A 15,394-nucleotide genomic window follows, 5' to 3' on the forward strand; every position below is an offset into this window, starting at 1 on the left:
CAGTCCACACCTGGCTCTAGGCTTTACTTTCTGTCCTTGTTTCGGGAGAACTGCCTGTGGGCTCAGCCCTGCTCTCAGCTCCCCCTGCTTAACCTCACCAGTTGAGTCTCCATTCTCCATACTTCCATACTTCCATACTCCATACTTCCATTCTCCAGTCTCCATACTCCATTCTTCAGCTTAATACCAGGCTATGTCTGATTACTTTCTCTCCATGACTAACATTTAGGATGGGTAGCAGGCCTTATAACCCTGCCCATCCCTCCTGTCTCTGTTCCTTGGCTCACACAATAAGGTTGTTCCTGGTAGGTGGCATGTCTGCTTGTCCGCCTCCTATTTCAGAATAACAGGTTGTCAATAGCCTTCCAGCCCTGGGTATTCTGCTCTGTGTGTGTTGGGCTGACATCATATCAGTGGCCTGTTTTAAGGCTCTCATAAAATGCTAGAGCACTTGACCACAAACAAATTGTATTAATAGTCAGCTTTTCTAACACTGGAACAAAATAGCCAACACTCACAGCTTAAGGGTGGAGAGGTTCATTTTGGATCACAGATTCAAAGGATCCAGTCCATGGTTGGTTGGCTCCCAGGAAGAAATGGCATGGTGGAAGGGCATGGTGGAGGAAAGCTGCTCAATCCATGGCAGCCAGAAAGCAGAGAAAAGGAATTCAGGGACAAGAATGCATGTTTCCAAGTCCTACCCCCAGTGACCTGACCCTTCCCACCAAGCCCCAACATTTAACAGCACAACTAGCTACTGAATCCATCAGTGGATTAATCCATTGATGATATAGTGTCCCCACGATCCAATTACCTTCTAAACACATGAGACTTTTGGGGGACATTTTATATCTGGACAATAACATATTTCCCTTGACCCCTAAAAGGCTCATGCTCATCTCATTTTTTTTTTTTTTGTCTTGGTTTTTTGAAACAGGGTCTCACTTTATAGTTCAGACAGGCCCTGAACTCGCTATGTAGCCCAGGCTGGCCTTGAATTCACAGCAATCCTCCTGCCTTAGCCTCCTGAATGCTGGGATTACAGGTGTGTGCCATCATACCTGGTGTTCATCTCATTATTGAAAACACATTTAATCTATCTCTAAGAGTCAACAAAGATTTGACAGTTCCAGCATTGCTGAAAAGTCCAAGCCTAAATTGTCCTCCAAGACTCAAGAAAAGCTCTCACAAATAAGCCCCTATAAGAATCAAAAACAAAGTTTAAATATTTTCATCAGGCAATAGTGCAGGGCAAACATTCCCATTCTAAAAGGAATAGAGAAATAGAAAAGAATCAGACCCAAACGAGACTGAAAATCAGCAGTGCAAACATTAAGTCCTATAGGTCCATGTCCAGTATCTAGGGCAAGTTATGTTGAGATATGAGCTTCAAAGGGCTCGAGCAGCCCTACCTCATGGCACTACCCCTTGCAGGCCACAAGACATCTGTCATGAGCTGAATCTATTCAGTGCTTGGGCTTTGCTCAGGGGATCATCTGCATTCCTGGCATCTTTAACTGAATCTTTACCACCCATCTGTCTTCATTCTCAGAGCTTCATGCATTGCCATCTCAGGGGTAAATGTTCTGTTCTCCTAAGTCTTCCTTTGAAATCCAGGTAGCTGTCTCATGGACTCCACAACTCTTGTGCTTGAGAAAACCAGTACCCTGTGGATGATGCCATAGTCTTCCCACAGCTCAAGCAGTAGCCTGGTCCCTATGGATCACAGCTGCAGTGGCTTCTGAGTTTCTGGATGGCTGAACTTGGGGAAATATTTTTTCTGCCACCTCAAATGAGCTGGGTGCCTTGGGGTTTTTTCTCAAAGAAAAGTCTTTGGAAGGTGTTTATCCTATTGCATTTTTGAAACAGTGAAGGGTGGGGTCTACCCCATTTTTGAAATACCTTAAAGCCGTCCTTCCTATTTTCCTGATGAAAAATATTTGGTTTCTTTTTAGTGCTAGTTTTTTTAAAAAACAACAATGTTCTCCTTGGTCCCAATTTTGAACTTGCTTCCTTTCTGTGAAAACCATAAACATTTCATATCTTTTGGGTCTGCCTTTTGCTTCTGATTCTCACTATAGATCTGGCTAAAAGCAGTTGGTACTACCCATGCCACAACCTGTTGGGCTGTCTTGAAATTTCCTCTGCCAGATCAATTAATCCATCACCCATAACTGCAGTCTTTTGCAAAGTCTCATGGTACAGGCAAAAGGATTACACATTTACTGCCACAATGTTAACATACATGGCCTCTAGTTAAACTACCAATGGAATCCTTTTTCCAAATTGAGACTTCCTGAATCTGGACTTTACAATGTTCCTGTCAGCATTCTGTTCTTTTGATCACCAATCAGAATCACCTATCAAGCTCTGTTTACAATAGTTTAGGACTCCTCTAGCTTGCATTTCCAAGCCTTTCCAAATGCCTCCCACAAACCAGTTCTAAAAGCCTCTAAACCACATAGTCATGTACAGTCATAGCAATGATTCTACTCCTGGTACAAGTTTTCTGTATTAGTCAGTTTTCCTGTCACTGGGACAAAATATCCAACATCCATAACTTAAAGGGGGAGAAGTTTATTTTGGCTCTTGGTTTCAGAGGATTCAGTCAATGTATGGCAGCCAGAAAGCAGAGAGATAAAGGAGGAGCTGAAGACAAGAAGATCACACTCTCAGTGACCTACCTCTAGCCAGGCCCACCTCCTAACAGCAAATTTAGCTATTGCACTTGTCAGTGGATGAATACAATGATGGAATATAGCACCTCTGTGATCTAATATCCTTCTAAATATGTGAGACTTTGGGGGGAAATTTTAGATCTAAACACATGTGTTCCTCTGTTATTTCATCTATCTATTGAATGACTATGTCATTTTCAAGTGTCCTTTCCTATTGTCTGGGATTTAGAAGAAATATTTCTATACCATTTGGACAATCTGCTTGATTCATCACCTGGGTCATCAACTGTCAACCCCAACATAGGGCCCTGTTTTCTTGCCTCCTGCTCAGGTTAGTAGATGAGGTCCACACCTTCCCTGATTCAGAAGTTTAAAAATGTTTATTTCCCACCAACTACTTTTCTTCTAGAGGGACACACATCACAGCTGGTTTGACCTATGGCTTAGATCTCAGTTCCACTACTCTCTAGTTGCATGAGCTTATATCTGTTTCTCAATCCTTCTAAACTTCATCTCCTTCATCTGTGGAATGGAGATGATAATAAGTACCTATTTTATTATTGTGCAGAGCTAAATGAGATTATCTAAAGTAATTAAGAAAATGTCTTGCAAATAGTAAACACTTAATTCATGGTTGCTATTTTTATGATTTCAGTTCAGTTGAAGTGATACCTAGCTAAAATTATAGGGCAAAATGATTTGTTATAAATTGATAGACATAGTTGAAATGTGGCTTGGGAACTAAAGTTTCAGACACAGAGGCATTTAATCCTCTTTGTAGATATAAAGAAAGAGTAGACAATAGAGAAGAGATAGAAATTGAGCTGGACTTTGAAATATGAGTAAGAAGTTGCCAGATAAACAAGGACAGATAAGAAACCACAATAGTAGAAGAGTCTTTTCAGTTAGGACAGGGCTTCTCAACTCCAGCATTGCTGACCTTCTGGGCTTGATGTTTTTCCTTGTGGGAGTCTGTCCTGTGCACTTCAATATTTAGTAGGACCTCTAGTCTCTAACCACTACGTGATAGCAGCACTCTCCTTATCCTTCCAACAGTGACATCATCAAACATCCCTTAGACCCACTGAGAATTCTGAATTGGGGTCAATAGATTTTAAAAGCCCAAGATCACTTTCAAAGGATTTCTCATTTTCACTTGCAGACTTGTTTGCCTTTGACTTCAAGAAAAAGGGCCCACAGTCTGGTTTCTAGGCTCTGAGTGATTGCATTTCTAACCAGTTATCCACATGGTCACACACTCACCCTGCTAGTATATAGTCCAGTGATTACTGGGCATTTAGTGTGTGCCAGCTGCTATGTAAGCACCATGGACATAAAATCTTTCCTTGGTCATGGTTTATGTTTGAGGCTCAGAGCATGAAATTTGCTTTTTATTCTTGTATACACTGTCCATTCTTTCAGAATTCTGTTTTAATTTTTGTATAATTTAGCATCATAAATCATTATTTTTACAAATGTAATACTTTTTTAGCTGATATATAAAAACATAAAAACTACACATTAATGGTGTAGTATGTGATATTTATACAATGTATACATTGTACAATTATTTTTCAGGGCAAGCAGCTTACCTCAGCTGCATTCTCAGCCCGTTATTTTATCCTTTTCTAAAAAAAATTTACTTTTAGACAAGGTGTCACTAAGTTGTTCAGGCTGGCCTTGAACTTGCAATTTTCCTGTCTCAGCCTCCCAAGTAGCTAAAATTACAGGCGTGGACCACCACATCCAACTACATTGCATAAAGTTTAAATCAAGTTAAACAAGTCATCTATAAATTGCTGCTGATTACCATTAACTCATAAAGAGTATAATTGCCAGTGTAATTAGGAAACATAAAATATTGATCTCCTCTAGCTCCATAGATTTAATAATTACCATTAACTTTACATCTTCTCACGATGGTTGCTTCAGGGCTTGGGAACTCTTCTGGCCGAGGAGGCTGGGGCACAGTATATAAGCTGCAGTCTCAGGACAAGGCACCAAATCAATTAACCAAGCCACTTTCCAATTTGTTTAGCTCAACTCTCACATTTTATTTGCATCTTATTGACCTTTCCTCCTTAGTTAATACTTGGCTCTTTGTAACATTAATATTCACAATTCTGCCTTGAATAAATATACATAGAATGTTATACATAGAATGTTATTTGTAACCACAGTAAAGCTGCAGACATGACTGAATTCTGGGGTGGTGCCAATCGCCAGAAGGTAAAGCCTGAAACGTGGGCCCAGGTGCAATTTGTATGTGTACATACAACATAATGATGTAAAGAGCTTGATGAACAGTTCTGTTTCCTTAACAATATCAGTTGAGAACTATTGAAGGCCACCCACTCAGAATATTAGGTACATCATAACAGAGAACACTGGTCCGGTGCCAGAAGGCCGGTCCCGCGCCCCCCGTGGCTGCCCGAGCCCGGGCCCTTGTCGGGAGCCTGGCTCTGTACGCGAGTCCGGGGATCAATGGCCTCCGCGGGCCCTCTCCCTCGCCCACCCTCTCCTGGAGCCCGGCGCGGGCTACGTCTGCCCAGGCGGGGTTGCAGCGCTCCAGAGAGGCTCCGACTCCGCCCCGGGCCGGCCTCGGGGTAGAGTGCTGCCCGCTGCCTGGCCGGGTTGGGCTCCTCCCTGGAGGAGCGTGGAGCGGGGGCGGCGGCAGAAATGATGGAAGAATTACATAGCCTGGACCCACGTCGGCAGGAATTATTAGAGGCCAGGTTTACTGGAGTTGGAGTTACTAAGGGGCCACTCAATAGTGAGTCTTCCAACCAGAGTTTGTGCAGCGTGGGATCCTTGAGTGATAAAGAAGTGGAGACTCCTGAGAAAAAGCAGAATGACCAGCGAAATCGGAAAAGAAAATCCAAACCATATGAAACTAGGCAAGGGAAAGGCACTCCCAGGGCACATAAAATTAGTGATTACTTTGAGTTTGCTGGTGGAACCGGGCCAGGAACCAGCCCTGGCAGAAGTGTTCCACCAATTGCAGGATCCTCACCGCAACATTCCTTATGCAATCCCTTACCGAGTCCAGTAGAGCAACCCTTCTGTGGTTTAGATGGCAGTGCTGTGAAAGAGGCGTCGGAGGAGCTATCTGCTCTACCAACCCTCACGTCAGTGATGCTAGCAAAACCTCGACTTGACACAGAGCAGTTAGCACAAAGGGGAGCTGGCCTCTGCTTCACGCTTGTATCAGCTCAACAAAACAGTCCCTCTTCTACCGGATCTGGCAATACAGAGCATTCTTGCAGCTCCCAAAAGCAGACCTCCATCCAGCACAGACAGACCCAGTCTGACCTCACAATAGAAAAAATATCTGCACTAGAAAATAGTAAGAATTCTGACTTAGAAAAGAAGGAAGGAAGAATAGATGATTTATTAAGAGCCAACTGTGATTTAAGGTGGCAACTGATGAACAACAAAAGATGCTAGAGAAATACAAAGAATGCTTAAATAGGTGTGTCACAATGAGCAAACTCCTTATAGAAAAGTCAAAACAGGAGAATACTGGAATGTAGAGATAAGCGCATGCAGGACCAATTAAGACTGGGCCACTTTACTACTGTCTGACATGGAGCCTCCTTTACTGAACAATGGACAGGTGGTTATGCTTTCCAGAATCTTATCAAGCAACAAGAAAGGATGAATTCTCAGAAGGAAGAGATAGAAAGACAACGGAAAATGTTAGCCAAGTGGAAACCTCCTGCCATGGGTCAGGCCCCTCCAGCAACCAATGAGCAGAAACAGCGGAAAAGCAAGACCAATCGAGCTGAAAATGAAACATTAACATTAGCAGAATACCGTGAACAAGAAGAAACCTTCAAACTTAGATTAGACTATCTGAAAAAGGAAGCAGAGATCCAGGCAGAGCTGGAAAGGCTTAGGAAAGGTTAGAAATTTACATATCAGGGAACTAAAAAGGATACATAATGAAGATAATTCACAATTTAAAGATCATCCAACCCTCAATGACAGACACTTGTTACATCTTTTGGGTAGAGGAGGTTTCAGTGAGGTTTACAAAGCATTTGATCTAACAGAGCAAAGATATGTAGCTGTGAAAATTCACCAGTTAAATAAAACTGGAGAGATGAGAAGAAGAATTACCACAAGCATGCATGTAGGGAATACTGTGTTCACAAAGAATTAGATCATCCCAGAATAGTTAAGCTGTATGATTACTTTTCACTGGACATTGACTCGTTTTGTACAGTATTAGAGTACTGTGAGGGAAATGATCTGGACTTCTACCTGAAACAGCACAAATTAATGTCGGAGAAAGAAGCCCAATCCATTATCATGCAGATTGTGAATGCTTTAAAGTATTTAAATGAAATAAACATCATACACTATGACCTCAAACCAGGTAATATTTGTTTAATAAATTGTACAGCATGTGGAGAAATAAAAATTACAGATTTTGGTCTTTCCAAGATCATGGATGATGATAACTACAATTCAGTGGATGGCATGGAGCTAACATCACAAGGTGCTGGTACTTATTGGTACTTACCACCAGAGTGTTTTGTGGTTGGGAAGTAACCACCAAAGATCTCAAATAAAGTGGATGTCTGGTCAGTGGGTGTAATCTTCTACTAGTGTCTTTATGGAAGAAAGCCTTTTGGCCACAACCAGTCCCACCAGGACATTCTAGAAGAGAATACTATTCTTAAAGCTACTGAAGTGCGGTTCCTGCCGAAGGCAGTTGTAACACCTGAAGCAAAGGCATTTATCTGGTGATGCTTTGCCTACCAAAAGGAGGTCTGCATTGATGTCCAGCAGTTGGCCTGTGACCCCTACTTGCTGCCTCACATTCGAAAGTCAGTCTCCACAAGTAGCCCTGCTGGAGCTGCTATTGCATCAACCTCTGGGGCATCCAATAATAGTTCTCCAAATTGAGACCTATTCCAAGGCCACAGACTGTTCAACACATTAAGTAGACAAGTGGCATTCAGCAGTGGGTTTGGAACATAGCGAATCCAAGTGGATCTCATGAAACCTGTACCAGGTGCTTGTATTTTCTTGCTTTTTTTCCATCCATACAGCATGACAGCATCGATTCTCAATGAGGAGAAAACTTGGGCAGCTCTGGCCAGGCCTTGTAGGAAAAGGCCCCTAATAAGGTTCCAGCGTCAATGGCCACTGTGTGTGGCTGCTCTGAGTGAGGAAAAAAATTAAAGAGAAAAACTGGTTTCATGCACTGTGAACTTGAAAACTTACAGACTCAGGGGGGTCCCTGATGCAATGCTTCAGATGAAGAATGTGGACTTGAAAATACAGACTGGATTAGTCCAGTGTCTATATTTAAACTTGTTCTTTTCTTTTAATAAAGTTTAGGTAACATCTCCCGAAATGCTTGTAGCACAAAGGCTCAGCTGGGGATGGTGTTTGACTTCGGAGGGAAAAAGTTGCTATTGCCTGTTAAAGGCACTAGAGTTAGTGTTTTATCCCTAAATAATTTCAATTTTTAAAGATATGCAGCTTCTCTCTCCCCTTTTCTATTTTTGAAGGAATACATTTGGTCATAAAGTGAAACCCGTATTAGCAAGAACGTGGCTATGTTTATTCCAATCAGATGCAGCTTTCTCCTCCGTCTCGTCTCCTGCTTGCAATTGCTTCCTTCATCTTGGTGGGGAAAAAACAGAGTGGGAATAACTGAGATGTGTGGATTTTTGCCACTGGACAAAGAATGAGGTTAGAAGACCTAGGCTTGGAGTCTCTCTAGGTTGTCAACTATTTCTTCACAATTTCAACACTTGACGGTTATCACTTTTTTTTTTGTACTGGGCATTGGACTTGGGTCCTTGCACTTGCTAGACAGGTGGCAGAACCACTGAGCTAAATCCCTGGCCCCTATCCCTTTTAATTTATTTGAAGTGCTATTTTTTAAAAAATAAAGGTTCATCTGTCCATGCAAAAATAAATAAATAAATAAAAATAAGAGAACACTCAGTCTTATACAACTGCAAGGTAGAGAAGCCTAGATTGCAAAAGATGTGAGCACAAGCAGGCAAGTACACTTTGATGAGCTGTGGTTTGTCAGATATCTATAGAGGTCTGAGGATGCAAATCTCAATTCAACTTGCATCCAGTTAGCACTGGGACCCATGGTTCTCATGATCATGATGTTGCTCTGGGTAACTCTGGGGAAACTCTGTTATCAACTAAGCATGCTGCCCAAGTTGGAGACAAACTAGTGCTTGTGTAAAACAATAACTGCTACATTTATTAGCATAAATATTGCTTTCAATTCTTTTCTGTAATTTAGTAACTTGCCACAAATTTAGATGGCAAAATTTATTTATAATGGTTCCTTTTACTTCCCTTTGAGCCTACTTTTGCCATTTTCCCCATGCTACAAATTGGTACAGGGCATAAAAATTTTTAGAGCTTTCTGACAACTCCCCAGGAAACTTTTAAAAGCCATTAATTTAGAAGCAATTTTGCTTCTATATTTCATGTCTCAATTGGCTGTGATGGAAGTAATTGTCATATCCAAAGGGAGAATCATGACTTCAGGCAATACATAAACATCTAAACTCTACGGAAACACTCTTGCTTATGTTTAAATAGCCTCAGTTAAAAAAAAAAGTGGAATGAAATCTGGGAAGCATGATACCATAACAGAAAACTTTCTTAATAATAAAGTTATAAGGCCTGTTCTTCATATGCTTTATACTTCAATCCTTTATTGCTCTAAATGTTTGATTAGGTGAGAGTGCACCTATACATTATCTACACATTTACTAAATAGTAAAATATTTTTGATTTTACCAAACACCTTTCATTTCAGTGTTAAAAAAATAAGCTTGTTTAATTGAATTTTAACTTATAGTTTTAAGACTTATAGTTTTGAGTTCAAAAATGATTCAGTTGAAGCTTATGTGACTGGTTTATAATGAAGATGTGCCATGTATAGGCAACTAATAATCTCAAGGAATGTAAACATTATATACCATAAACATGAGCTAAGATTAATAATATCAACAAGAATGAAAATAGGAAAAGGGAAATTAGGGGAAGTGAGAGGGAGGGGGAGGGAAGGGGATGGGGATTAAACAAAGAAACAAGTTGTATTATGTCCATGTACTCACTCCCAAAAATGACTGTAAATGGCATATACTACAAACATGTACTAATAAAAAATTAACTCCTTTGTATAATTATTGAGATATGTAGATAATAATATACATAAATCAGCCAGCATAGGCTTTATGGATGCTTAATAAATGGTTATATTTCTGCTTGTTTATGCTGTAGATCATAAAGAGAAAAAAACATGAACTTTTTGATTCTGAATAGCTCTGAAGTTTATTAGATTATAAAAGGTAACACTAGAGCTAATGATAGTACAATATCATTTTTTCATTTTGCAATATATTATTAAAGATTCTATTCAAGTCTGACCATTTTGGATAAATTTAACTAACTCAATGAGTTGCTTTATCTATGTAACACTTAAGAAATAATATGATATATTGATATATTAAACTAATTGGGGAATTATTTCAGAAATATGGACCTGTCTGGTCTACACACTTGAATTTTGGTTGCTGTGCTATTATTACCTTTTTACTTGGAGAACAATTCAGCAAATATATATTGATCATCTATAATGATAAGGCAATGTCAGAGCTAAAAAGATAAATGTCACATACAGCTATTTGTCGGTATAGTGTAGAGATTTAAATTCAATCTCCATTAGAACAGCAAGTCTTCTCCAAATACTTTATAGAAAGAATTCAGTCAAAACCCTAAGATATAATTGATCATATGATCTCCTAGAGAGAAACTGGATTTTCCAGTCTTCTTTCAATGAACTTGACTGGATTTGAGGCAGGGCCATGCAAAAAAGTGATATGTGAAACATCTAAAATCTGCATTACAGTCCTAAAATTCATTTTCCACTTTCTTATGCACACTCAGAGATCTTGACTTTTGAGTGGGAGGAAGGAATAGGTGAATCTTTGCGATTTAAATTTTGGTAAGAAGGGTTGAAAATATTCTATCTGTGGTGACATACATAGATAATTGGAATGGCCAGAGTATCTCCTGTAGGGTTACTTCTGTTTGTATCTCAGTATGCATTTCCCCTTTTATATTTTAACAATGAACTTGAAGGTTAGTTGGACACATGAACAACCATGTGGAGACTGCATTTCCCATCTTCCTCTACAGCTAGGAGTGCAAAGTGCAGCACAATGGATGTAAGAGAAGATGCATATAACTGCTGAGTCATTGCTCTGTGCTGACTTTCTTTCTCTCCTTTCAATGGGTCTGGAATATGATCATGGTCATGGGCTGTTTGTAACAGCATACGTTAGGACAATATTCTAGAAGATGGTGGAGCAACATGTTGGAAGACATTGGATTCTTAAAGGGCCTTATGGAGCACAGTGGACCCACTAGATCTAGAAAGCTTAATCTGTTATGGGATATCATTAAATACCTTGCACTATTCCACGATTAACATAAGCCCCTCATGTATTTATTATGTCATATTGCTTGAAAACATTTTAAAATATATTATTTCATTTTGCCATTTTTTAAATTGAGCATGTATCATGGAAATCAACCCTCATCCTAGTTTCTGAGGATATAGTGATGAATCATATATTCATCAAAGGTAGGAGTTCACTTGCAAAGGGCTAAGGATATTTTTAGAAAGAGAGGAACTTGGGGAAACAGGAAAAGGTGAGAATTGAAGCACAGATGTTAGGGTTTGCCTTAACCAAAAAAAAAATCTAACACTTTTCCTTTAATTCCGTTCTCAATCTGTGGTCCCCAGGCCAGAAGCATCAACAGCATCTGGGAAGTTGTTAGATATGCAAACTTCTGAAGCTTTAGGTTCTCTGCCTGTGGTAGGAGGTCAGTGGTGGACTCCAGGTTAAAATTTACATTCTAGTTTAAATCCCATGTTTTAGACCAACTTCTCTTTCCCAACTCTATGGGGGAGGGTTGGGATTGATTTCATACATAGTGTCTTAGTTACTTTCTCCTTGCTTAGACAAAATATACAACACCCATAAGTTAAAGGAAGAAAGGTGTATTTTAGCTCACAGTTTTTAGACGTTTCAGTCCATAGTTGGCTTGCTCCAAGACACAGCAGTATGGCTGATGGGCATGGCAGAGGAGAAATAGTTCATGGTGTGGGTGTTGGGAAGCAACTAGCCTTCCTTCTTTCCATTTTTATTCTGTTCAGGCTGCAAGCCTATTGGTTGTTGCCATCCATACCCATGGTGGGTCTTCCTTCTTCAGTAAATCTATCATCCATATCCAGAACTATGCTAAATCAATCAGTGGACTAACCCAGTATCACATACTTGTGATCCAGTCGCTCCCCAAAGCACCACCTATGAGCTCATGCAGCTTTGGGATGACATCCAGTTACAAGCCATACCATATGGTGTCTACATAATGGTAGTAGCAGGATGGATTTAAACTATGGAAGGAAGAGAGTAATTGCTATTGGCTTCTGAATAGAAAGCAAACAGACAATGTGTTGTTGGATTATTTCCCCTTGGGGTTCCAGTGTTCTTTTCTCAGTTGATTAGGTGTGTTTCCAGATGACTTTACACTGGGCAGAGTGGACTCAAGGGTCTTTCTACACAATCCTATTTTCCTGTAGTAAAAGAGTGTTGGGTCTATAACTGCCTAATAGGCTCTTCCTGCATAAATCCAGTGATTTAGCTATTGTTCGCAATGTTCTCCTATTTGGTAGCTGTCCAGGTAGCATCAATTCAGGAAGAGTTACTGAAATGCTTCCATGGTTGCTCATAAGGTTTCCAAAGCAGAGATTTAAAAAATATTCCTCATTGTTTTCTTGTTGTAATAGGTGTGACAGGCATCTTCTATAAGCTTAGACATCATAGAAAAGATTGGCACTATATGTGTGTGTGTATCATTTCTTATATTTATAGACTAGATCACAATTTCAAGATAGTTCTATCAGATATTCAAAATCCACATCAAATTATAATACTGTAATTATCATTTCTTTTATTTCTAAGATTTCCTTTTCTTTTAAAAAAAGAAAAGGGACAGGATATGATTGTCTCAACCAAAATATACATTGTACATTTAAAAATTGTTGTGCTTCCTTATTTCACTTCTGTTAGTTTGTGTAAATTTTAATAATGATGTTAAATTATCAGAGATGAAGCAGATATAGGCTATGTAAAGCAGAATGTTGTGGAAATGGATTCTTGTTATGGCTTATGTCAAGATGTTCCCCTAAAGCCTCATGCACATATAGGCAAAAGCTGGGGAAGCAGCTGAAACATGGGTGTGTGATACTGAGTTAGGGGTGTGATAACAGAATTAGTCCACTGATTGCTTTAGCAAAGTTCTGGATGTGAACAATGGGAAGGTCCACCCTGGGTGAGGGTAGCATCGACTAATAGGCTTGTAGCCTGGATGGAATGAAAAGAAAGAAAGTCTCACTGCTAGTTGCTTTCTGACTGCCATGCTATGAACTGGTTCCCCTCTGCCATACTGCCCTACATTGGAGCTAGCCAACTATGGACTGAAACCTCTGTAACCTGTGATCCAAAATAAGCCTTTCTTCCTTTAACATGTGGCTGTCAGGTGTTTTGTCTCAGAAAGAAGAAAGTAACTAAGACAACATTGTTATATAACAAGATAAATGGCAGGGCCTTAGGAGGGTATACAAACTCTATTATACAACAGACAATGCTTCTATGGGAAAAACAAACCTAAGAGGTCCTAGGCCAGGACAAGGAGCACTGGGCTATTACCTAGGGCTTTGGGCCCAAAGTGCAGTATAAATAGTGATCTTTGCTGAATCACATAGTTCATGAATTAATTCAAGCTAGAGAGAAGCCTATGCCCTCATAATATGTGAACAGAGCCCCCTTCATCCTAAGTATACATGGAATTTGCTTTGGAAGGGAGAAAACTAGTCAGTGAGGGTGAAGAGCAAGAAGCACTCACATAAAATCCAGAGTTCTGCTGATCTGAGCAGGCTGCCTTCAAGAGAAATTGTCTTCCAAGAGTGGCTTCCAAGAAAGCTTGAGAGAGAGAGAGAGAGAGACAGAGAGAGAGAGAGAGAGAGAGAGAGAGAGAGAGAGAGAGAGAGAGAGCGCACATGCAAACAGGCTCCTTAGAGAGAGAGCTCTACACTCAGCCCCACTTCCCAATAGCATCTGCCTTCCCTTGACCCTGACCCATTCTTGGTGGAAGTTGAGGTTGGAAAGTGGGGGTGAGAATTCCATCTATTCTTTCTCAGTAACAAATTAGCTCCTCTGCTCATAAAATTCAATGGGAAAAGTATCAAATCAATTACTAGTATCTTGCAAACAAATAACTTGATGGATTGAATTTTTTGCTTTTGTACTTCTCTGGGGGCCCTGAAAATAGTTATTTCCTAGAGAACCCAGCACCTTAGAACTTCAGGCTTTATACTCTTAAAAAGTGCACTGAATAAGCTCTGTTGACTCCAGTGTTTCAAAGATGCCTGGTGCTTTTTATCTTTGTTCTTTGTTTTCCCGAGCTGACCTTTTCTTAATGATATTTTATGGTAACCCAGGTTCATGTTGCATCAAATGGTGTTTCTTTAAAAAAAATCCCACAGGACTTTCCTGGTAATTTTGCAATGGTTTGTTAGAATTTTAAATACTTCATAAAATGGTCTTTAAAAACCCACTCGAAAGTATTTAAAAGAGAAGAAAATATTGACCTTTATAATAAATTGATACTGTTATAAAAATATACCCTAGAGAACACTGGAAATGTCCAGTTAGAGCTGGAAACTAAAAAACATAAGCTCTCTAATGTGTCTCATAAATATATTTCAGATGTCTTTTAGGACATCTTTTCATCCACAATTATTGTTATTTCACTACATCATAGTTATTTGTCCAGTATAGTTTGTACATGACATTTAGTTTGGATTAAGAACATTTCCATTTCCTATTTCTAAACATGGGGGCATTAACAGTGTCAACTGGATCCAGTTTATTGTAAGAATGTTGATTCTAGTGGTGGTTACACATAGATAAGAATTGTGTGATGCTGTATATGGGTTTTATCTTTGTAAAAATGGTCAAATGTAGCTTGGCAAATGGTTTTTGTGGTTACAATTTTCACACAAATAGTGTGTTGTTTTTTTGAATCCATGGTAAAAGGTCATGGCTTGAGATTACACAGAGTTCCTTGTGGGCACGATGAGGGGTATCCCCAAGCTCCCTAAAATTGTCCTCTGGCTCTGCCTCAGTGCCTGGGAGGAATTTTTCCTGGTCCTTCCCTTTGTGAAATCTCTGATTCACTTGGTTTTGGCTTCATGAATAGGTTCATCTGAGCATGGATAGCCTAAGAAACCAGGGAAGAGCCAAAAGATCAACTGGAAAGTAAGAACAAGATCTGAAGTAAAGGACAGAGAAGCCAGATAGATAAGCAGCTTCATTACATAGTCTGGCAAGATCTCCTGGGCTAAATGTAAAATGTTAGTCAGTTTATGGTGCTGTAATAAGTGAATCACCAAATCATAATGACTCACTAGAAAAGTTTATGTTTTCACCAGTAGTGGGTGACCAAGGCCTGGAACCTATGTCATTCTCCTACCCAGACACAAGGATAGTAGCTAATTGTGTTCCCTTTGCAATCTCCATAGCAGAGAGAAAGAGTAGGGTGGGGAGATGCTCATAGATCTAAAATGCTTTGGCTCAGAGCAGACACAAATC

The 15,394-nt window shown here is 39.8% G+C and overlaps 1 pseudogene; it reads left to right on the top strand.

Moving 5' to 3' along the window:
- Window positions 1-5,295: 5,295 nt before the first annotated feature.
- On the top strand, window positions 5,296-8,124 carry LOC101706494 (serine/threonine-protein kinase tousled-like 2 pseudogene; annotated as a pseudogene).
- Window positions 8,125-15,394: the final 7,270 nt, after the last annotated feature.

The sequence above is a fragment of the Heterocephalus glaber genome, unplaced genomic scaffold (assembly GCF_053883595.1).
Source record: "Heterocephalus glaber isolate CG9 unplaced genomic scaffold, H.glaber_assembly_v1.0 deba00000621, whole genome shotgun sequence".
Lineage (NCBI taxonomy): Eukaryota > Metazoa > Chordata > Mammalia > Rodentia > Bathyergidae > Heterocephalus > Heterocephalus glaber.